The following is a 22,401-nucleotide window of genomic DNA, read 5'->3' as shown; positions in this document are numbered from 1 at the left end:
CTTTTTTTTTTTAAATGCTGTCTACTTAACACACCAGTTTAACACAGTTTGGGAGGGACAGAAATACTTTTAGCCTATAACAAGCTGGCTCATGTGACGTGAACATGGCTACCTTATGCATTATCACTACACTACATGGAGACATATCTCACGTTAACAAGGGAGAAAACATTACATAGACTATTATATGTGCGAATGGGTTAGCACAAACTTAGCTGTTGGTGAACGGAGATGCAGATCACTAATTCATGTCTTTGCGCCACAGCCCATGTTCTGCGTTCACTCCAATGAGACAAGTGAAATACATGTTTTTAAAGGGACACCAGGCAACGTTTTCGTGTTAATTAATCATCTTCGTAAGTCGGTATATGGTTAAATGACTCATTACGGGGCGAATGAAGGCTCTCTCGCCCGCCCCAACTGCCTGTAGGAAGAATACCACTTGCAAGTTCGGTGTATCCTACCCGCCGACCGAAGCAGGATCAGTTTACAGCACAGAGGCAGGCTAACGACACGCTAGAGATTGTTGCAAACGTGTGTATAATGGCAGAGTCGGCGAAGAAGCAGCGAAAACCAGAAGACGCAAAGAAAAGGAAAAGAGCTTCAGACCAAACGAGGGAGAGTTTTGTAGAGAAAAAGCACCGGGCTTGCCTGGTGTCCCTTTAAAGTCATTTCATTTCCAGGCTATTTGCTACGATATTTACCTGCTATGCCTTCTGTTTTCATGGACAGTTACAGGAATCCACGTCATTCGTTTATCGTTGCTTCAATCCTACCCACGTTATCTCCAGAGTTTGTTTGATAAGTTTGTCAGTCAGTTTCAGCCTCTCCTCTAGCCCCTCTATTACGTTTTGTTACATTTTGTTACACTTTAGAATTGGAGAAGACAAAGGGGGCCTCTGCATGGATGTAAGAGCAGTACGATGTGCTCAATTATTTAGGCTAGCTCCATAGGCTTATGACGCCGCGAATACGGACACGCCGTTTATTATTATTGATTATCATTATTATTATTAGGAGGCCCCTCATTGGTCGAGGCCCCTGGGCTGAATCCCAGGTAAGCCCCTGCATTAAGGCGCCAGTGATTATACGGCTCTTCACAATGCTAGTAGAACGCTCCATTGGGATAATGACCGGCGTTCTATAGAACTTTGGGAAATCCCATTCAAGTCAATGGAGCGTTCTACTAGCATTGTGAAGAGCCGTGTAATAAATATATATAATATTATTATATTGCACCCCTTCCGCCGCCAAAAGTTGACATGTGAATACATCGTGCCAATCATGTGGTAGGCCTATGTCCTGAATACGTTATGCCAATCGTGTGTTGTGATCTTACAGCTGAAGCCAAGTTTGTGTCGGTGGTTGGTGAAGCCTTGCGCACGCACAGTTCTTCCCGGAAATAGATGCCCAAAATAAGTGCCCAAAATGCGTTGCAAATATGGCTGCCGAGTGGAGGGACTTGCCTAAAAGGACTTTGCTATAGGCAAAGCGGTACAAAATATGACCCCCGCTCAGTCCTGTACATCCATTCCGCGAAAATAAATCATATAAATTAATTTGTCTCCATCTTCTACTCCATCCCCCACTCTTGAAACTTTTGTGTATGCTTGTTTGGAATGTGTGTTTGCGGGCCGCACACAAAGTAGCCTACTGGCGCTGCAAAGGTGAATAGATTTGTAGCACTTGCCAAAAAAAAATTGTAGCATTGTTATAAAACCTTTAAAATATCTAAACAATCACAAGGGCAGTTCATCACAGTCCATCCATTGCAACTGGACTGATGAAAGGTACACCTGTAGGCTACATTGTATTTGGGAAAAGCAGAAGGTAGCAGCATAATGTATTTATTTATTTATTATTAAACAAAACAATCCCTGTCAGTTCCATGCACTTTTCAACAGCTATCAAGAAGAGAGGTCATGTCATGGATTTTTGTGAATGTTTCTTCTTCTACATATGCATAAGTTTAGTCAGTTAGTTTAGTCTAGTTCATATGATATTCAGCTTTATTGTCAATGCACAATGTAAATATCAGTAGTCTAAAACAAAATGCCGTTTTACCCAGTTGTGCAAATAACTGACATGTCCAAAAGGGCCTTCATGAAATGCGTTGCTAGACCATACCTGTCAACACTCCCGTTTTTCCCGGGTTTCTCCCGTATTTCAAGGTCATCTCCCAGCACCCTCCCGTTTTGTTATTTCTCCCGGGAAACTCCCGTAATTTGCATGGCCAGCAAACTTCATTTTAAAATCATTGATCCATTCAGGTTGCCAGATTGTGTATGAAATGCACCTTACACATACACGATCACTTAGTTTCAATTTCAACCGTTTTGTCATAGGCTAAAACCTGGCAACCCAAAACCCAAATAAGGAAGCGGGTGCCGACTGATCATGCGCAGCCTGAGTCTCATCGTAAGCAAGCGGGCTAGTTGAATTAGCCTGGGTGCCATTCCGAACTTAGTCCCGCCCACAACGTTTGAGGTCGGGAAGTTCGGTCTGGCATTGATCAATAGTGGCGCGAGTATGCTCGCCCAAATACTGGCGGGCCAATCAAATTGTCAGGGCGGGCTTTATACGATGATGGACAGATGCTCAACAGTAACGTAATCCACCACGTCACCAAAGAGCGCTTGGGTTGAATTCGTTTACAACAACGATGGCTGCTGCTGGAGAATTGAGATGTGTAGATTCTGCTATCAGGTCTGTTCTAGAAGATATCGACAGCGAATTAATTTTAAAAGAGGAACAGAGTAACGGGATCAAGGCATTTGTTGATAAGAAAGATGTTTTTTGCCGAAGCAACTGAAATGGGCATCACGGCGATGCAACTCGGCGTGCACGACGAGGTGGATATAGCCAGCGGTCGTTGCCAGATCCTTTTTTGAAGCCCGGAATCCTGGCTGCTGAACAACAAGTGGAGGGACATGCTAGGCTCCGATGTTTTTAAGCCAACGCAATGGGTATCGTCGTGGACGAAGTTCATCTAACTTACAAATGGTAAGAGAGTCTAACTGTCTGACTTAGTAAATAACTCCCAATGTCGTGATATGAATCCCATGTTGTAAACATAGTAGCCTAGGTATCGTTGTACGTTCGCTAACTCAGACTTGGTACAATCATAACGTTAGTGTGATTGTAGCGAACTAGCTGTTAAAACATTCTAATGTAGGTTACTGTTTTATTTCTATCAGTGGTCAGGCTGCAAAAGGGCAGAAGGGCATTTGGGTGTTGCTTTATGTACTCAAGCACCATATCCATATTGGTAGGCTAGTCACTGTACCCCTTATAAGTGATGTATTCTTTTTAGATGTCAGTACAGTCATTAAAAAGTACTAAATGATACTACTCATAATTTCTTATTTTTACTGTTACTTATTGGTTGCTTTTTGTACTGCTATATATTCCAGGTACACCTGTGCTGACATTGACCGCTTCTGCTGATCGGGAATCCAGAGCCAGGGTTATGAAACAGCTTCAGATGGACAATCCAATAAATTTGGCCCTGAGCCCAATCAGAACAAACATCAGAGTGGGTCTGATTAAAGTACCTGGCTATACACTGGAGTGCCTACACTGGATTGTGAGGGATGTTAGTACAAAGCTTGACCCAGCAGTTAAGACGGTACTTTAATGGAGTCACTAGTTGTCTGCGGAAAGCTTTGTACTGCCATTTTGAGGAACACACCACATCTGTTGATCTAGGACATCTGTGCTGCACTCACTGCCATTCTGTTTGTTCTTGTGAACCTGAAGGTTGTGGGGAGCTAATCCCCAAATATGAACACTTTCAAGGGGAGGTTTCATCACACCACAAACACAGAATAGTCACACCTAAGGGCACACTTTTGATCAGGGAACTGTTACAAACTTACAGGAGTAGTTTACTTCAGGACCATAAAAACATACCACTTTACACAGTCGACACAGCCTGCACTGGTTTTGGAGATGAACTCATTGATCAGTTTTAGAACAGTGCACACAGATATTTGACCTGGACTTCATTATCCATAATCTCCCTACATACAAGCTGGAACATGCAAAAGAGATACTATGAATTATGCATGAGGTTTTTGATGACATCGAACAGAGTCAAACTAATTTGTTTGATGACTGTGTTGTTCAGGATGACCGTGTTCAGGTTGACATGGATTACACTGGTTACTTTGATGACGAGGATGAGGATGATAAGATACAATCATCCCCAAGTAACTTGGAATCAGGCTTGTCAATGTTGAAGATCTCAGGCTAGCTTCAAATTCAGGCTCAAATTTGTAGCTTCAGGGTCCTGTTGTTGTGCAAATGCCTTTTTTTTTTACCTCTGTTACATTAATATTTTTGAATAAAATTAAAATGGTTTATACTTCTCTACTGGTTGGTGATGTTTCTGCATTTAAAGACAAACAATAAGACATGTCAATAAAGATTTTTAATATCTACACAAAATAGGTAATGTTTGAAGATATACGCTGAACTTTGAACATACAACCAATAAGAAAACACAAAAATGTTTTCAAGAATGTGGATACTACTAAACTATTATATGAAAACAATTATTTACATTGTCATTTACGAAAACAATATTTACAAATTACCATCACCATTTACATTTCACATTTACTTAATTATTTAAATAGGCACATTTTGCCAGTCCATTATTTTCTCCTGGTAATTCAGCTTTGCCAATAAGTTTCTCTTGAAATTCGGGAATGCATGAGACTGCCTGCCTGGGTGATTTTTGCTGGGAAAGTTGTGAAAACGTTTACCAGTGTTAAAATGTCCTGTTCTCGGGCCACATGATGAATGCCAGCCGGCCTTGTCAGCTCCAGCTCTGTGTCCGTTTTGTCCATTAGCTCTTTGACGATGCCAATGGACCTACTGATTCTGGCTGCTGACATTTCTGACATGTTTGGTCCCAATCCTCTCATAAATGATTTGAGTAAATTGTTTAGGTGTTCCAGGTGGAGGTCAAGTGGATGGAAAATGGGTGACAACCTGAAATATAAGTGAACACATCAGTGTGAAGAATTACAGTATAGCCTAATAAGTATAACGTGCATTGACAATACATTGGAAAATACAGACTGTTAAATATGGTGACACCAGATGCAATTGCTGAGCAGGTCAGAGAAACACTGCCCACCCCCCACAGAGGTGCAGAGCACAGAAGTGGGGGTTGGATAACATGCTAGTCCATTACAAAATGAAGTTTCTACATATTGACAAAGTGACAGAGGCCAACTTACACATCAGGTACAAGTTTATCCTGGTAACATTTGCTCACACTACACTGAAATTCGGGCTGGCTTCCAGAATACTAGGCATGTCAAAATATGACTAGATGATTTAATCATAGATAGATTTCACGGAAATGAGGAGTGTGGGAATGCACAGTGTTTATCACATTGGACAATAATCACGACTCACTATTAACTCATGTGAAACGTGGCAATGGAGGTTATTCTCATAGTCATATCATAAGAAGTAGAAATGTATTAACAAGCTTACCTCTGTAATGCTTCTTCGCGTTTTTGTACCGGTTGGAGTTGACGGATTGGGGCAGAACGTCTTCAGAGTCCGGGGCGTCTCTGATGCCTCAGATGAACACGGTTCTTCAGGCTGGTCTCCTTCGTCTTCTGTCCATTTTTTAAACACGGGCATGTCGCGTTCCAACCGTGTTATAAAGTTCTGACAGGACCGACAAATGCGATGCGATTTGTTTGCAGTGTTGTGGAGTTGTAATCCTAAACGGATAACTTGATCGTATATGCATTCACCTTTACTGTTTCTCTCAAAAATGAGGTTCGTGTGTTGAAGAACTCCGTGTATCCTTACATTATTTTTACAACACCTGCGAAAATCGCTCACATTTTCTTCTTCTAGCGTGCAGTTGAGTTCTGTTGACATCAACTATGCGTCGCTTAACATACGTCACACACTCCGTTGCTCTGATTGGTTGTAGGTCTATCCAATTGAGTGCAGAGGCATTTTTTTTCCTGGTTCGTTTGAAACACGCCCCATAATCACAGCTCTATGGAGCAGTATCAGACTCAAATTCTGACTAGAATTGAGTATGACTACGTCAGGCTATAGTTGAATGGCCTACTCCAGAACTAGCTGTTGTTAATTTAATTGATTAACACATCACATAAACTGTTATTGAGTGTTGTTGATACACGGAACTTGTGCCCTCGGAACCAAATCTGACAGCAAGCAGCTTTGGAGTTTTGGAAGTAGGCTGCACAGGCAGGCAGCTGGTGATAACTGGCATGCGTAAGGTAAAAGCAACGACCGAAATGCAGTGTTGAAACACGTGTATGAAACGTATTAAATATGCAAACACAGATCCGGTATAAACACTGACCCCCCCCCCCGAAAAAAAATCTCCCGTTTTTGGAAAGCTAAATGTTGACAGGTATGTGCTAGACTGTTCATACACATTTTAACGGGCCAAGTTGAAGAGCTACTGTCCGTTATTGTTTGTGCAAATAATATGCTGATTCATGTTCCCTTGCATTTTGCAACTATGAGGTCCATGGTTAGTCTGGCTTTCGCCAGACCAAGCTCAATCTTTTAAGAAATCGAAAAGGAATCGCCGGCAGATCAGGCTGAGTTCACCCAGCCTAGTCCATTGTAGGCGCCCGATAGAAATATTGTTTAATTTTGCAATTGAGATATCCACGCACTAGCGCAGCTGTGTCAATCACGGAAAGCGACACTTCTATGAAGGTATATTGGGTGCAAAAGTGGCGAGCACATTTAACTGCAGATTTTGCATGTGCACACTAAAGTCATAAATGTGTAACAGTAAAGTCATAAATGTGTAACAGTAAAGTTGAAGTTGTAGCCTACATATTTTTTTTTGTTAACACAAAATAGGGGCTACGGGTTCACAAATCCTTTTTACTGGGTGGAGACTTCAACTGCTGTCTACATCGCCTAGATAAGTCCCATAAGCTGCAACTTAATTCTAGCTTCAGTCAATCTATCTTGCAATGCCTTTCTGAATTAGGTCTGCTTGACACCTGGAGAACATTACACCCCAATGCTAAAGAGTATACATTTTATTAAAATGTACACAAGACCTCCTCTAGAATTGATTATTTCTTTACACCCAAAGTGTCAATGGGGAATGTTATTTCATGCTCAATTGGAAATATTTTGATATCTGACCATGCACCAATATTTCTTGAAATTTCATGTTCTGCTGAGAGACAATATGGTGAATGGAGATTTAAAAATTATCTGTTGAAAGACCCTTATTTCAAAATATTTGTCAGGGCACAGTTCCAATATTTTATGGCAGTCAATAAAACACCTGAGGTAAGACCTCAACTGTTATGGGACACAGCTAAAGCGTTCATACGGGGCATTATCTCATACATGGCACACCAAAAAAAGACTCAAGCCAATAAGCGATTGGAGCTGGAAAATCAGTTATCAGATTTACAGAGGAAGTTCAATGTCAGTCCATCACCTGAAATACGGTTACAGCTTGATGCAACTAAAACAGCCCTTGAGACCCTTCTTACTTCAGAAGCTGAGAAATCTTTACTTTTTTGTAAGCAGAGGATGTATGAGCATAGGAACAAGCCTAGTAGATACCTTGCAAACTTAGTACGAGAAAAAAGACAAACGCAGGCTATACCAGCTATAAAAGACAAACACGGCAATAGACAATATCATAACAAGGACATTAATGCTATCTTCTAGTCCTTTTACAAGAATTTATATAAATCAGAGACAACACACGAGTCCAGACAACATATGCTGCGCTTTCTGTCTACCATTGAGTTGCCCTGTCTTTCCTCAGACGAGAGCAAATCACTCAACGACCCAATTAGTAAGGAAGAACTCCTTATTGCAATAGGCCAGCTCAATAATAATAAGGCTCCAGGGCCTGATGGCCTAACAGCAGAATTGTATAAAGAATTTAAAGACTGCTTGGTGGAGCCACTACTCTCTGCACTGGGACAGTCCTTTGAAGATGGTACTTTGCCAAGCTCTGCATATGAGGCTTGCATCTCTCTGATTCACAAGAAGGGGTAGACCAGCAGATGAATGTGCATCTTTCCGCCCAATTTCCCTGCTAAATTTAGATAGGAAACTGTTAGCTAAAATATTAGCAATGCGACTTGAGACTGTGATGCCACAGCTAGTGTCTGCTGACCAGACAGGGTTTATAAAGGGTCGCAACTCTTGTAATAATGTGAGGAGGCTTTTAAATTTAATACAGTATGGTAGTAGGATGACTGACAAAGCATTGGTAGTGTCACTAGACGCAGAAAAGGCCTTCGACAGAATAGAAATGCCTTATTTATTTCATATTCTAGAGAGTTTTGGGCTTGGTAATAATTTTATACAATGGGTAAAAGTATTGTATGCTGCGCCAAAAGCATGTGTGCTAACTAACGGCAAACGTTCTAATGTCTTTCCACTTGGGCTGGTACTGCTCAAGGATGCCCATTGCCTCCCCTCCTCTTCGCACTAGCCATAGAGCCATTAGCAGAGGCTATCCGCACAGACGATTGCATTAAAGGTATCCAGACACAAATGAAACAGCATACAATTTCACTCTATGCTGATAACATTTTATTATATATAAGCAAACCTGTAAACTCCATCCGTCACATTATTGAACTCATCGATTTGTTTTCTACATTTTCTGGATAAAAGATCAACTACCTCAAATCAGAGGCAATGTCTCTTTCCAGGCAGAATCCCTGTGTATCTGCTGATGCCTCCCCGTTTAGATGGTCCCCCTCAGGGCTTACATATTTAGGCATTCACATCACTCCTCTCTTACCCGATCTGTACAAGGCTAATTTTGTTCCCCTTATTCGCCGTATTAAACAAGACCTTGCTCGCTGGTCTGGTCTCCCACTGTCACTATTTGGTTGGGTGTACCTATTCAAAATGAACATACTCCCACGTCTATTATACCCCTTCCAAATGGTTCCAATACTACTGACACGCACATCCTATAAAGAGTTAAATAGTGCACTCATATCTTTTTTATGGCGCAACAAAGGCTCAAGATTGAAATTGGCAAGATTACAACTCCCAGTAGGGAAGGGTGGATTAGCTGTTCCCGACATTAAGTTATACCAATTGGCATGTCAGTGCAGATATATTCGAGACTGGTTTCAGGAGGATCCAGAATCCACATGGCTGGATATAGAGTCTGAGAAGACATCCCCTATACCTTTAAAGAACATTCTATACACGTCAAAGAAATGGGCAAGTTCAGCTGTAAAGGGAGATTTTCTTTTACAAAACACACTTAAAGTTTGGAGGCTGATAAGGAAAATAGAAGGCCAGGATAAAGTCACATCTTTACTGACCCCACTGCTTTTCAATCCAGGTTTCCCTCCCAGTCTTGAGAAAGGTTCTTTCAATGTGTGGTATGACAAAGGTATTAGGACATTAGGGGATATATGGGTAAATGGCTCAGTGTTAAGCTTTAATCAGCTGATAACTGAAAAACAAATACCAGCCACACAACTTTTTAGATATTTCCAACTGCGTAGCTATGTTGTAAACACTGCCAAGAAGTGTCAGACTAGTTGTACAACTTCACCCCTGGAGATAATATTCACCGGTGAAAATGACTCAAAATTAGTTACAAGAATTTATACAGAGTTCTGCAAGGTAATGAAAGAGGACACAACAACAGTGCGTTTAAAATGGGAGACTGACTTTGGTGTACAAATACAAACAGAGGATTGGGACGAGCTATGGGTTAATCTAAATGGTTGTTTTACCACTAACAAAGCAAAAGAGCTAATTTGCTTTTCTGTGCCAGAAGATGTATTCTGTTAAAGTGGGTGTCAGAAGAGTCACCCAATGTAACACAGTGGATAAATGGGGTGTTGGAATTCATGCCTCTTGAGGCCCTCAGCTTTTACTTAAAAGAGGAACCTTACAAGTTTGACAAAATTTGGGGGCCATTTATGACTTACCTGGGCCCGGACTGTTTAGAGACACTAACAAAAGGGGTATGTGGGTTGGCCTGGAGAGAACAATTTGTTGTCCATATATGCTTGTGCCTGTACATTCCTTATTTAGTTTTTATTTTTTTATTTTTTTGTACTGAAGTATCATCATTGTGCCCATGTCTGATGCCAATTGTGATAACATGTAATTCTGTCTATGTTCAATAATAAAAATTGCTCCAATCGTTGTAGCGCAGTTGGTGCGAAACACATTTGCACATCCGTGTTTCATAATCTGAGAACCTGCACAACATTCGTGCATTTGTAAACCCAAATGTGAACTAATGCATCCGAAGTTGTGCATCTGTGAAATAATTTCTCATTAATAAAATTCTACAGATCGCTTTGATTTTCTTGCACGACTACAAGTCAATTGATACAAGTGCTCGAATCTGCTTCTACGAGTGACGATACTTTTGCGCCAGGCTAGGCGATATTATAGGAGCAAAAAGATTTGTATGTGTGCACGTCGAGTTAATCGATCGAGAAAACAAGGCGGCCGGATCTGGATCCTGGATCGCACTCAGACATTGCCTGCTCATAAAGTAAGTAACCTCAGCATGTTTCCTTATCAATAAAGGACACACGATTTATAGTTTTTCTTTGCACAAAGCGAGGAAAAAATATTTGTTGCGGTGTGTGGTGTTAAGTTTTACGATCTTATTATTATTCATAATGTCTGCACAGCAAACAATTGCTAACTTGCCTAGCACTATCCAATAGTCTTCGTGCAAGATACAAGTCAGCTGTTCGAAAATTGCAGAACGATTGTGTCAGATTCTGTCCTAACGATTTTGGACGGGCAGTCCCAGATAGGAATTACCTTTGGACCGGATCCGCATAAAAGCCTCTAGATCCGGGCGTAGCTTACACGCGGTTTCTGGCTATGAAAGCGTTATCATTGTTTGGATATTTCACACACACGTGTTTTTTAATCGCATAGACCAGTGTTTCCCAAACGTTTTTTCTGGCGACCCACTTTTTAAAAATGACAGACCATCGCGACCCATTTCACTTCAAATCTACCCTGCAACCACCAATATTGTTTTAGGCCACAGGTTCTCCAACTTTTCTATGCCTCCCCCAACCATACATTGCTATAGGATCACTGCTTTGAACACGGTTGTGTTGCATTTTGAGCACCATCAGCGTGAAAAGTTGGAAATTACTACTGAAAAGATACGCTTTAATGCGCATCCGAGAGTAGGGGAAATAGACCTCTGAAGTTCGCCTACAAAAAAGCAGCCATCTTTGACATCCGGTATCTGGCGATTTTTCCCATGGGGATTTTCAATTATTGCATCTTTTAAACTCTCGCGGGGATGAAAAAAAGAAATTTTTCTTCAGAAATTCCTGAACACACTTTTGTCCTCTGCCTTCGAGTGGATACTGTGATCTCCGGTACGTGAAGGTGGCACACTTAGATTTTTGCTACCCCAGAGCTAACTTGCAATGCAACTTGCCATAGGTAGTTAACATAGGTAGCTTCAATTAACAACTGGATCTCCTTATTTGGGCAAAGATGGCCGTTTTGGTTCTTTTTTGTAGGCGAACTTCAGAGGTCTATTCTCGCATGTTGCGCTGTCGTCATTCGTCAGCATAGTAAGCTGTTCCTGTATTTCTAAAAAAAAAATGTTGTTCGTTGCGTTGCAGACAAATGGGTCCATAACACTGTGGACGTCAATTCCAATGTAAACAGCAAATAACTCAAGTCGTTATATTGTATTGTTGTATTATATTATATTGTATAGTCGTTATATCAGAACAAGAGGCGTTTGCGCAATAGCCGGAAGAATGCGCCTTTACTTTGGAGTTAGCGAGGTAGAAAACGAGAAGAATAGTGTTTAAAATGCCCATTTAAATTGTAGACTAATATAATGCACTGTTGTGCATTTTAAATCAGAAATAAGAATGTGAGGAGGTTGCTATTAACTTTAAAGATTGCATCTGCAATCGAAACTGTATGCCAATTGAATGGCCATATGTCCAGTCTATGGATGTCTGCTTTAGTTGACAGCACCAGGGACGTGCGCCGGGGGGTTGCCTGATGCACACGCGTCCAGCTCTGCGGGGCCAATGGTGGCGCTTGCTCCAATTTCTGCCTCCCTTTTTTCGCCAATCACCTCGCAGCGACTGCTCATTTCTTACCAATGGAATATTCGCTGCTTCATTTCCTGCCAATCAAACGCCGCACCGGCTCTTCCATTTCTGACCACTCATGTCATCCAGCGCGGTCTGTCATCTCTCTACGAATCACGGATCCAAGGTAGGCTAGGGCATTTTTTCTATTTTTTATGAATTATTAAATTTATTTAGTTTAGTAATTAGTTACATTTCTCAAACTAAGACTATGGGACAGTGGTGGTATGCTGCAGAGTTTGTGAGTGTCATTAACTAGCATTAGTATAACTGTTAACGTAAGGTAAATGATGTTGTTGACGTTAGCTTGTTGTTGACGTTAGCTTGCTGTCTATGGATGGTTAGAACTAGCCAACATTAACGTTAGACAGCTTCTTTTTGTTCTAATGTCTCGCCTTCTCACATTTTCTCACAATTTGCCAGACTGTCAGATATTTAACGTTGGCTCAACAACGTGTGAGTGAGTCATATCACAATGTAGCCTACGATTGCAAAGTTGTTATGATAACGTTATAGGCTTATCTATCATACGTTGTTAAGATAGTTTATAATGTTGACAGTCATATCATAATTGTAATTAAGAAGTTGTTACAATTGTGCTCTGTTTAAAAGATGGCATCAATGAAGAAAAGAAGACATCGTGCAAGGAGTGGTATGCCAGACTTAAAAAGTATGCCAACACAGGGACCTGGCCCGCCCTAAGGTGAAAAAGTGGCATGGCCTCTATTAAAAGGTTAGTTTACAGTACTCTGTGTTCTGTAGGCTATTGTGTTAACATACTCACTGGGTCAATAGGACAAGTGAGCTAATAACCAATGAATGAAAACCAGTGTAATTCACCTGTCTTGTGTCTTAGTATGCACAGTATGTATGTCTGTGTTACAGATTGAGAAATGTCCGGCGCAGCTTAGGGGCCAGACATCACTTTTTATGGGTCAGAGTCAGCAGACATGTGCATGTGGTTTCCACTCTGCTATTCCGACAGCAGTATTGATATCTTTGGTGACGATTTAAAGTGATTATTTTTAATTCCTCAGCCTAAAAGTGCAACACCAGCTCTCAAGGCCACGGGTGTCACACCATCAGGTTCAGGTCTGACCGTGCATAATGCCACAGGTGTCACACCAGGAACTCCCTTCCGCTGCTTCACCTGGACCATCAGGCACCTCCCCTTTCAAGCCCTTGAAAGTGCTTGATAAACTGGTGAGTCAAGTCCTGCCAAACAATTTTATTGTATTATTTTCACACCTGCCTAATATACTTTTAATACTTTGCATTAACATTTTACCTTTACGATCTGGTTTTACTTTGCTTTGGTCAGTGATACTCAATATTTTATTCCTTTTCAGTTAGGTAAAAAACTTGTATGTCTCATAGCATCCATCTGTCACCACCAACACCATCTCTGCTACACCCCAGCCCTCATCTTCCCAGCCTCTTTTTTCTACCCCTGTGACCTGATCGCTTGTAGCACAGATGTACTCTGAACCTTCAAGTCCTGTGAGTGTTTTCTTTATTGTGTAAAGTAGAGTGATTCTAACATTATTCATCTCTTTATTTGCTCTCGTTGTCTCTCACACACACACACAGACATACAGTCACTCACTTTCTTTGTGTGTGATAGATAGATAGATAGATAGATACTTTATTGATCCCCAACAGGAAATTTGTGTGTGAATCAGACTTACATCTTGCTGTCATGTGTCAGGACCCAGCTGCATCCTCCATCCAAGCTTTTGGACATTGACCCCACTACACTACTCCCTTCTTTGCCCTCCCTGCCGCCTCCTCCATCACCACTGGCCCCACCGCCTCCTCCATCACCACTGGCCCCACCGCCTCCTCCATCGCCTTGTACACTGGCCCTGTCGCCTCTAACTCCTTCTCTGTTGGGCCAGCCATCAGAACTGGTAAGTAAGCTATTACTTAAGACTGAAATTATCCTACATTACTCATATAACTAAACTATGTCAAACTACAGTACATGTATCTAAATAGTAATTCATCATATGAATATGGTTGTCTCCCTCATAACTTTTACTCATTATGTTTTTATTTACTATATTATTTCAGGCTGTAGACGAACATAACATGCCAGGCATGGACAAGGTAGACAGCCTAGCTGAGTTCCTGGTGGATCTGCGTCATGAGCCATCCTTGACCCTTACCAACCAGCAGGCTGGCAGAATTGTAAGTCTGTGGCAGAACCTGTTGCCATATGACCAACAACGTGTGGCCTTTGCCGCACGGCACCAAGAATGCCCGGCTCAACCAAGGACGGTTCCGTTCTCCTAAAAAGAAAAAGGACTTCACTCCAGGAGTGCCACTTTGCAGCAGATTGCCTACTCCAGCCTTTCCCTACGCCAGTTGTTTTTACCCTCCCTCAGAGCCCAGCCACAGGCACTGTTTTCCCTTTCACCTGCTCCCTCAGTGCATCCCAGACCTCTATCCCACAACAGCCCTAACCTGGCCCACAGAAACCCACCTCCAAGGCCAAGTTTAATAAACGAACAGTGGAGGTGAATTCATGCCGGAAATGTGGACAGTTCTGGACAAAGGCAATTGGCCACAGTCAGTATAAGGGCACTATACAGCCCAAATACAGAGCCTCTGTCAAAAGAGGAGTGGCTGAAATAAATGAAGAAAAGTAAATTGTAAATGTGTACACTACTTTTTTGAAGTTGTTTGTAGGGTTGTTCTCATGTTCTGTGTGTGTGTGTGTGCGCGCGCGCGCGTCCATGTGTGAGTGTGTCCGAGTGTGCAAATAAATGCATTTTAATTGGTTTTCATTGTGTCTTCTGCATTGTTTTTTGTCAAGAGGTATTTATATTCTTATACAGATTCTGCATAGTGGTTTAAGTCAGATAAAATATGTGCAATATCTAAAGTATTATAATTTATTAAATTATACATTTGAAATGGTGTGATATTGTAATTTATCTTATAACATTTGTTACAAGAAATAAGGTGCAGATTGAAAAGAGGCAGCTTTAACACATTCCACAGACAATAAAATGAATTGTAAAGTAATTATCACAAATTACTGACACATTGTCAAAATTATATTAATATGCTCATTTCTATATAATGTGTAGGCTACTATACGCCCATTGTTTAGAACTGCTTACTCTGTGAATCTGAGTGTTATAGCTCATCTGGGCATGAAGATAAAAAAGTATGCGTGCTGCCCCTAGTGGTATGGCGGCAAATACATCCCAAAATATCTGAAAATTAATAATTTTTTTGATGATTAAAATGTCCGGATATATCCACCTGCTTCATTCACACTCCTTTCTTTCCCCTTTTCTCTTCTTTTCCTCTTCTTCCCCCCTTTTCCCCTCCCTTTCTCTTCTTCCCCCCTCCAGGTAGACGAATGTTCCCCTCGCCCTTGCCCGGCAACTGCCCATATGCCCTTCTTGACTCATGTTGCCCTTCCAAGGGGGGAAATAAATAAATAAATCGTACAATGGATGCAGAATTTTACGTAGGCCTAGATAAAAAAAAAAAATCGCAAAGCCTCATTCACTTCCATTTGGGCACCGAAAATGAAAGTCAGTAGGGGAAGGGCAAACTCTGTTTACGTGGCTGCATGCGACCGGCACCTTAACTGAGCCTGCATTAGCGGTCCTAGAAGGAGATTGTCGCGGTTGTCGGGTGAGACAACTCAACGTTGTCGGAAAAGGTGAGTTTGTGATGTATAACAAACGAACGATCATCATCAAGTTTTATGAAATTAATTAAAATATTCATATCCAGGCAGAGTTTGCCACGTTTAGCCTAAATAATCAGACAGATAGCTTGCAGACAAGCAGCCCGTTATCCAAGGCCGTAGCCATGATGTCAACATTGGGGGGGACCAAATCTGTGGTGCGGTGTGAATTTCAATAACAGAATTTTATTAAAATCACAAACAAGCCATGCAAAAATATTATTAAAATCACAAACAAGTCATTAGTTAAGTCAGTCAATTAGGATATACCAAACTTTTGGAGGACATGGCACGGATGGATTATGAACCCCTGGGCATAGATGCAAAAAAACCCCTCCCCTGTTAAGATAGGGGAGCCCGGGGGCATACTTCCCCGGAAGACTTTTTTTTTTTTAAATGACCCTTTATATTGACTTGTGAGTTTTGTGGAAATAGAAGAGAAGGGCGGAGAAGCAACTTCACACAGTCTTAGGCTTCAGAGCTCTTGGGCCCAGTAGGCCCATTCAATAATCCATCCCTGGATATAGACCTGTGGTATGACTCCATTTGTCTCCAAAATGTATATTTTAAAAGAAAATACAAACTAGAGTATCTTTGATAACCTCTATATTACACTGAATGCTTACTCATAGGTTTGGACCTAGCCCAATCATATTTTGTATTTTGATTTTATTATTCTGGCGGCTAATCACACAATTTTAAGGTTGTTTGAAAGGGATGGGATTCAATATAGGCTACTAAGACAGGTCCCTTTTCTGTCTGACTCACCTCAAGTTACCCTATGCATAGGCCTATACGCTGGTTTCTGACATAAATTACGTTTTGTGTTAAAATGTAGAAACACAGCCTTTATTTGGTGAATGGAGGTGGAAATTCCTTTCTTTGGTTAATGTCCGCGATTCACATTAACTGTAGGCTATCACCGCCATTGTAAAGGTTTTTTCAACTTTTGTGCCGTCGCCACATTTGAGTGCTAGGTTTTGCCTGCATGGATGCGCGATTGAGTGTGCATCTTAATGTAACATGCAAGATGCAACAGCCATTTCTAAGAGGCTTATAAACCGGCTCATTTCTGACATTAGGCCTACTACTAGCATATGAATACATTATTTATGTTGTAAGACATGTGAAAGAAATGAATGACACAGGCACGCACAAATTCAAATGAAAGGACACTACGTTTCACTTTCGCTATCATTGCGAGAAAATATAGGCTACAATATGGAAAATGCTTCAAAGTTACCTTTGAGTCTGATCAGCTTCAAAAAGGAATGGGGTTTCCTTAGACAGTGCTACACCTTTCCAACAAGTTTTGTGAGAATTGTAACGGTATCTTTTGCGATATTGTTGACAGCCTGCACCGCAGTAGGGTGCAGGAAGCTTTTGATAGCGCACGCCTCAAACGATAAACGCAAAACCTCCAGGACAAACCACTCACAGTGTACTCTCTGAAACCATGAATAGGTCACTAATTTGTGTGTTATTTACATTTGATTGCATTTCAGATGGCGGGACTTGTTGGTTTCCTGTAGTAGCCTATAGCGTTTTTTTCTTTATTTTTTTTGTATGTCCGAATATTGGGGGGGGACATTTTGGTCACATCTGAATATTGGGGGGGACACGTCCCCCCCAAAGTCTATGGTGACTACGGCCCTGCCGTTATCACATACTGTAGCCTATAGGCTAGCTACTATTATTTTGGTAGGCATTAGGCAAACATGTCTGCTGATAGTTTCTCACATTTCGTTTTAGCAAGAAGAATGAATGATGGAAGTAATGCATCACATTAAATATTTTATTCAAAATGGTTAAATACCTAAATCCTATCACTAGTATTTTGGGTATTGTTTGAAGCCAAGATGCCCACTGAAAAGAGTCATATTCAGGAGAGGGAGAGACAATTCAGAGAGGCAGCAATCACTGCAGGGTTGGCTGGGAAAAAGCCAATCAGCAGGTGAGACAGAGACTTTGCACTGTGATAAAGATGACATGACACTGTGTAGACAAATTGATTAATTAATCAGACTCATATTTTAGCCTACTAATGGCATTGTTTCATAATTACATTACATTTAAGATCACAAGCCTCCAGACTATGTGAGGAAAATGTGGACAAGGAGGAGGCACAGAGGCCTAAGGTAGGCCTAAGTGATGATCACCAAATATGAGATGAGAGGATCATGCTAGAAAGTACAGGGTTAAAGAGCTGCATGCTAAATCATTGTAATCTAAAAAAACATAGGCTATTTTAGAGGTCATTTCAAAGATCTTGCCTGAGCAGAACATAAATACTAGTGGGCATTAAAATAATAATGATAAGTTAAGGTGATTGAGTGCTGTATTTCAGTGTTTTACTTCTTTATATATTTTGAAAAAGACGCTGTTATTCTCAGTCCTGCATATAGCCCGTGAGTTGTTTTTTTTTTTTTTTGGGGGGGGGGGGGGGTTGCCCTTTTTTCAGGTCAGAGCAACTGCCCCTTAAAATTCCTGTGCACGTCCCTGGACAGCACGTTCACTAGATTTTAATCGGTAAAGTTGAGGAGCTGGTATCTATTAATGTTCTGGCAAATAGGCGGATTCATGTCCCTTGCAGTTTGCAACTGCGACGTACATGGCAGGCGCCCCACAGAACGGTTTCATTTTGAGAGGTAGATATCCATGCTCGCACCCCCTCTGCGATGCGTTCGTCCCCCAGTTTCATGAGTTTTTATGACAAAACCGTGACTGTGGTAGTTAACAATCTACATCCTAATAGAAAACTTAGCTTTCCTGGTATCAAATAACATATGGTATCAGTTAGGCCTATAACACAACGCAGGCGACCCAAATAAAATCTCCTGCGACCCACCCGTAGGTCGCGACCCAGACTTTGGGAAACACTGGCATAGACTACTACTACCAAGCTGGAATCAAAGCACATCGACTCCCCTCTCACACCCTAAACACGCACTTCGAACAAACAAAAAACGTCTCAGTCTCACGGTATAGCCATAGGCAAAACTGTATTGGACCGGTGTAACGTTGGTACTAAATCATCCATCGCAAAGAATGATTTTTGTAGCACGTGCAACAAATATGTGTAGGTACTAGGGGTGTGAATCTCTCATGTAAAAGACGATACGATTCACATCTAGATACATGGGCACGATTCGATACAAGAAAAGATACATGTTCATAAAAAACGATTCAGTACGATTCGATGCGATGCGATTCGATGCAGTTCGATGCAGTTGAAGAATGGAAAGCATTCTGAAAGATTTTTTATCATTTGCTTAAGGCGCAAATTAATTTTATATTATAAATTATCATGGTCATGTCAAATAGGCAAAAACAAATGTGTGAATATGATTATCTAAACTGAGGTTTGTATCATATATTGTATTGAAATGAAAAAAGAATAGTCTACATTTCAGCCAAACAAAGCAGCCAGAACAACATAAAAATACATTTTTATAGACTTTATAGATTTTATAGAGTTATATCTGATTGTTTTCAAGGAGCTGTAGCCTATTGTTGAGGTAAGACAATACCGAAATAAAATAAAACGGTGCTTAAGACAATCTTGGCCTTTTCTCATAGCTAGAACAACATAGGCCTACATATCAATGAACTGGGCCTATTTTGTTCCAAGTCTGAGTGAATATGAACAAAATAATAATAATTTGTACATCGTTTTAGCAGCAAGGGCCAAATTATTCTTTAACATTAAGGAAATCCCTTCATCAAACGTAAGGCTACTCTACAGACTATCGTTGCCGTTTAGGAATGCTATAGTAAGTGTTTAATTTCGCGCTGGATTTTGACAAACAAAAGAGTAAAATCTGTCAAACAACGACAGAGTGCGAGTTGTCACGTGCTTAAATTGCAGTAGATGTATGGGTAATGAAGTCCTTTGTCTACTTTGGGCAATGAGTATAGCCCAAAACGAACTTCATTACCCACAAATCCGTGCCACGTGTAGTTTCAAAACAGGAAGTGGGATGAACGCGCTGCTTGCAACGTAAATCAGAGTCTGAGCGAGCAGAAAAGGTTATGAACCGATTTGTAACAAGTAAATCGATATAACGACCGGTTCATTTCAGTTTTATTCCGATACGGGGCTTCACATATCGATGTAGCCGTATCTTACACGTTAAAAACGGATACCGATACGTATCGGTTAATCTTTACACCCCTAGTAGGTACAGCCCTGCCCTGGATACATCTCTCAACGTGCGCTCTAAAACATTTGGTTTAAATGGAGATGTAGGCCTAGATCACGGGTGCGTTAATAAATCTACATTGCGGCGAGTTGACACAAATTATTCACTTTGACGAATTTATGTAGTTTCAGTCCTAGTTACTTTACTTTGAGCCATGCTCTTCCTTACTTGAATCACCTTTGAAAATAGAGGATTGAAGTAGAGGTCTGCGCGGGACTGATTTTTCAGTCCCGCGCCCGCCCGCTCCCGCAATATTCTGTCCCGCTCCTGCCCGCTCCCGCATTAATGTGTCATTTTTAGTCCCGCTCCCGCCCGCATCTGTAACATGATGTCCCGCTCCCGCCCGCTTAAGCCCGCATGCAGGAGAGATTTCAGTTTTTCATTTTTCATTTCTGTCTCACGGAAGGAGCACACACACCTGAGAAAGACTCCAGATGTCAGTTTCTTGGTTCTTGGTTCTGAATGTAGACTAACAACTGAAGTAGGCCTCGTCTGGTACCCTCTTCCTCTGTCATGCTTTCGATTTCGAGTTTTGACAATGAGCAGCAGGAACAAATTGAACCCACGTAAACGACAATATAGGCTATAGGCTTAGGCTAGGCTACTATCCGTCAGTTATGCTTAAACCCCGTTTTTTTAATGCTGCCTAACAGAACATCCAGTTTTTTACGCACATATTTAATTTGCGGGAGTGCAGTGAATCATCATTTTGTCCCGCACCCGCGAACGCACCTCTCTCATCCCGCCCGCTCCCGCAAAGAGCTTTCAAAAGTTGTCCCGCGCCGCACCGCACTCTTTTGCGCCAGGACCCGCGGGTTTACCGCGGGAGTGCAGACCTCTAGATTGAAGTAGCCTATATGGGTGTTTGGGAATAGCCTGACGTAGTCATACTCAATCAAACGTTGTGGGCGGGACTAAGTTCGGAATGGCACCCAGGCTAGTTTGGGAATGAACATTGACTCAAATGCTTTTTGAGACTTTGAGCTAAATGTCCCAGCCCGGTGTTTAGGATGCATCATCAGGTTATCTTCAGGTAGCCTATATTTTCCATTAGAAAACCATCACGTAGCGAACGTGTTGTGGCTAACTCACTTAGCTCCTGTTAGTAGCCTAGGTTATGGTTATAGGCCTAAGCAAATGAGATGACAGTCTAAAGATGCAATTAGTGTTGTTATCAATTTTCTTGGTAGCCTATAACCGCATTTATGATTTTCTACAAATACATCAATAATCAAATTGGCCTCTATCACTCAACCAATGCTAACGGTAACATTATTTTACCTACTCTAGGCTATTGATATAATTTAAGATTAACGTAGCCTACCTGCAGTAAAAACCAAGCATGTCTGATAAACATTCACAGATTTATTTCGGCTTCAAGAAGAAATGGGAATTACATGTCATGCAGAAATCATCCTACCCTTATTAGACGTTCTCTGCGGTAAACTACAGTCTTGTCCTTGTATGAAGCGTAGTGTCTTTCCAACCCACTTTAGATTAATTTCCAACAAAATTATGTCTCACTGCAACGATGCGCCATCTGGTGGACAAACGACTATGTGACGCCAATACTGGAAATGCAGCCAAATTATTATGATGAATATTTGTTTTTCCTTTAATCCTACTGAATTTGTAATTATGTATCGGCCGTTGTAATTGCCGGTACTGATGGTATGTGCGTACCTGTGTGTGTGTGCGCGTGTGTATATGTGTGCACCACCATCTACAGGCCAATGAGTGTACAGTCACTAAATGTACACATAACTTAATTTTGGCTTAGACTTTGACAATCCCTATATAATAAGCTTGTAGATGAAGACTACATTGTGTCAGAATTGAAGGCTTATTTTGAAGATGTAACATATTTTTTTAAAGAATGTTCTATTGTCATCAGTCACATAAAAGAAAACCTATGAAAATACAGCAATTCTGACATGCCACAAAAAACATACCTCCACTTTCTCGTATGCCAAACGCGGTTGGCCTCTTACTAGATCCATATAATTCAATCCCTCCATTTCTCTCTTACAATCTAAAGCTACACCAGGAACAGTTAATCAGTTAATCTTTTCTCAATTTAGTTCTGGGTTTAATGAGTATCCCAAAGTCCCTATTTGGTGAAACCATGGCATCGGCGCCAGTGAGCTCTCTACTCTCACCAACCGGTCAACTGGTCTCACTTTAAATAGTTCTTAAGTAACTAAGTTCATTTTTTATTTGCTTATTAGAAAAATGGATCAGTGTTTGTAGAACCCCCCCTCCCCATGATGGAAACATTTAAGTTTGCACATTAAAAAGAAAGATTCAAAGATAAATGGTGTTCCAAGTGATATTGACAACATTCACACTCACA

General features: G+C 41.1%; 3 long non-coding RNA genes across 4 annotated transcripts; 2 read left to right on the top strand and 1 right to left on the bottom strand.

Moving 5' to 3' along the window:
* The first annotated feature begins 2,449 nt into the window (after positions 1–2,449).
* LOC143136588 (uncharacterized) lies at positions 2,450–4,370 on the top strand. The gene is made up of 2 exons (XR_012989357.1): positions 2,450–3,003; positions 3,414–4,370. It is a non-coding gene; the product is annotated as an uncharacterized LOC143136588 (long non-coding RNA).
* LOC143136587 (uncharacterized) lies at positions 4,304–5,999 on the bottom strand. Of its 2 annotated transcripts, XR_012989356.1 has the most exons (3): positions 5,512–5,991; positions 4,770–4,998; positions 4,304–4,390 (listed from the first exon to the last, which is right to left on the bottom strand). It is a non-coding gene; the product is annotated as an uncharacterized LOC143136587 (long non-coding RNA). The 2 variants fall into 2 exon arrangements; XR_012989355.1 differs by lacking the exon at positions 4,304–4,390 and having other exon boundaries at positions 4,415–4,998; positions 5,512–5,999.
* Positions 6,000–12,729: 6,730 nt separating this feature from the next.
* On the top strand, positions 12,730–14,736 carry LOC143136586 (uncharacterized). Its single transcript, XR_012989354.1, has 5 exons — positions 12,730–12,870; positions 13,175–13,340; positions 13,487–13,637; positions 13,846–14,047; positions 14,211–14,736. It is a non-coding gene; the product is annotated as an uncharacterized LOC143136586 (long non-coding RNA).
* Positions 14,737–22,401: the final 7,665 nt, after the last annotated feature.

The sequence above is a fragment of the Alosa pseudoharengus genome, unplaced genomic scaffold, assembly GCF_046254945.1.
Source record: "Alosa pseudoharengus isolate Yale_2024_CS ecotype anadromous, Long Island Sound unplaced genomic scaffold, YU_APseudo_1.1 YU_APseudo_1.1_scf_20, whole genome shotgun sequence".
Lineage (NCBI taxonomy): Eukaryota > Metazoa > Chordata > Actinopteri > Clupeiformes > Clupeidae > Alosa > Alosa pseudoharengus.
Note: the sequence above shows the minus strand (reverse complement) of the source record. Positions and strands in the feature narration are given on the sequence as shown.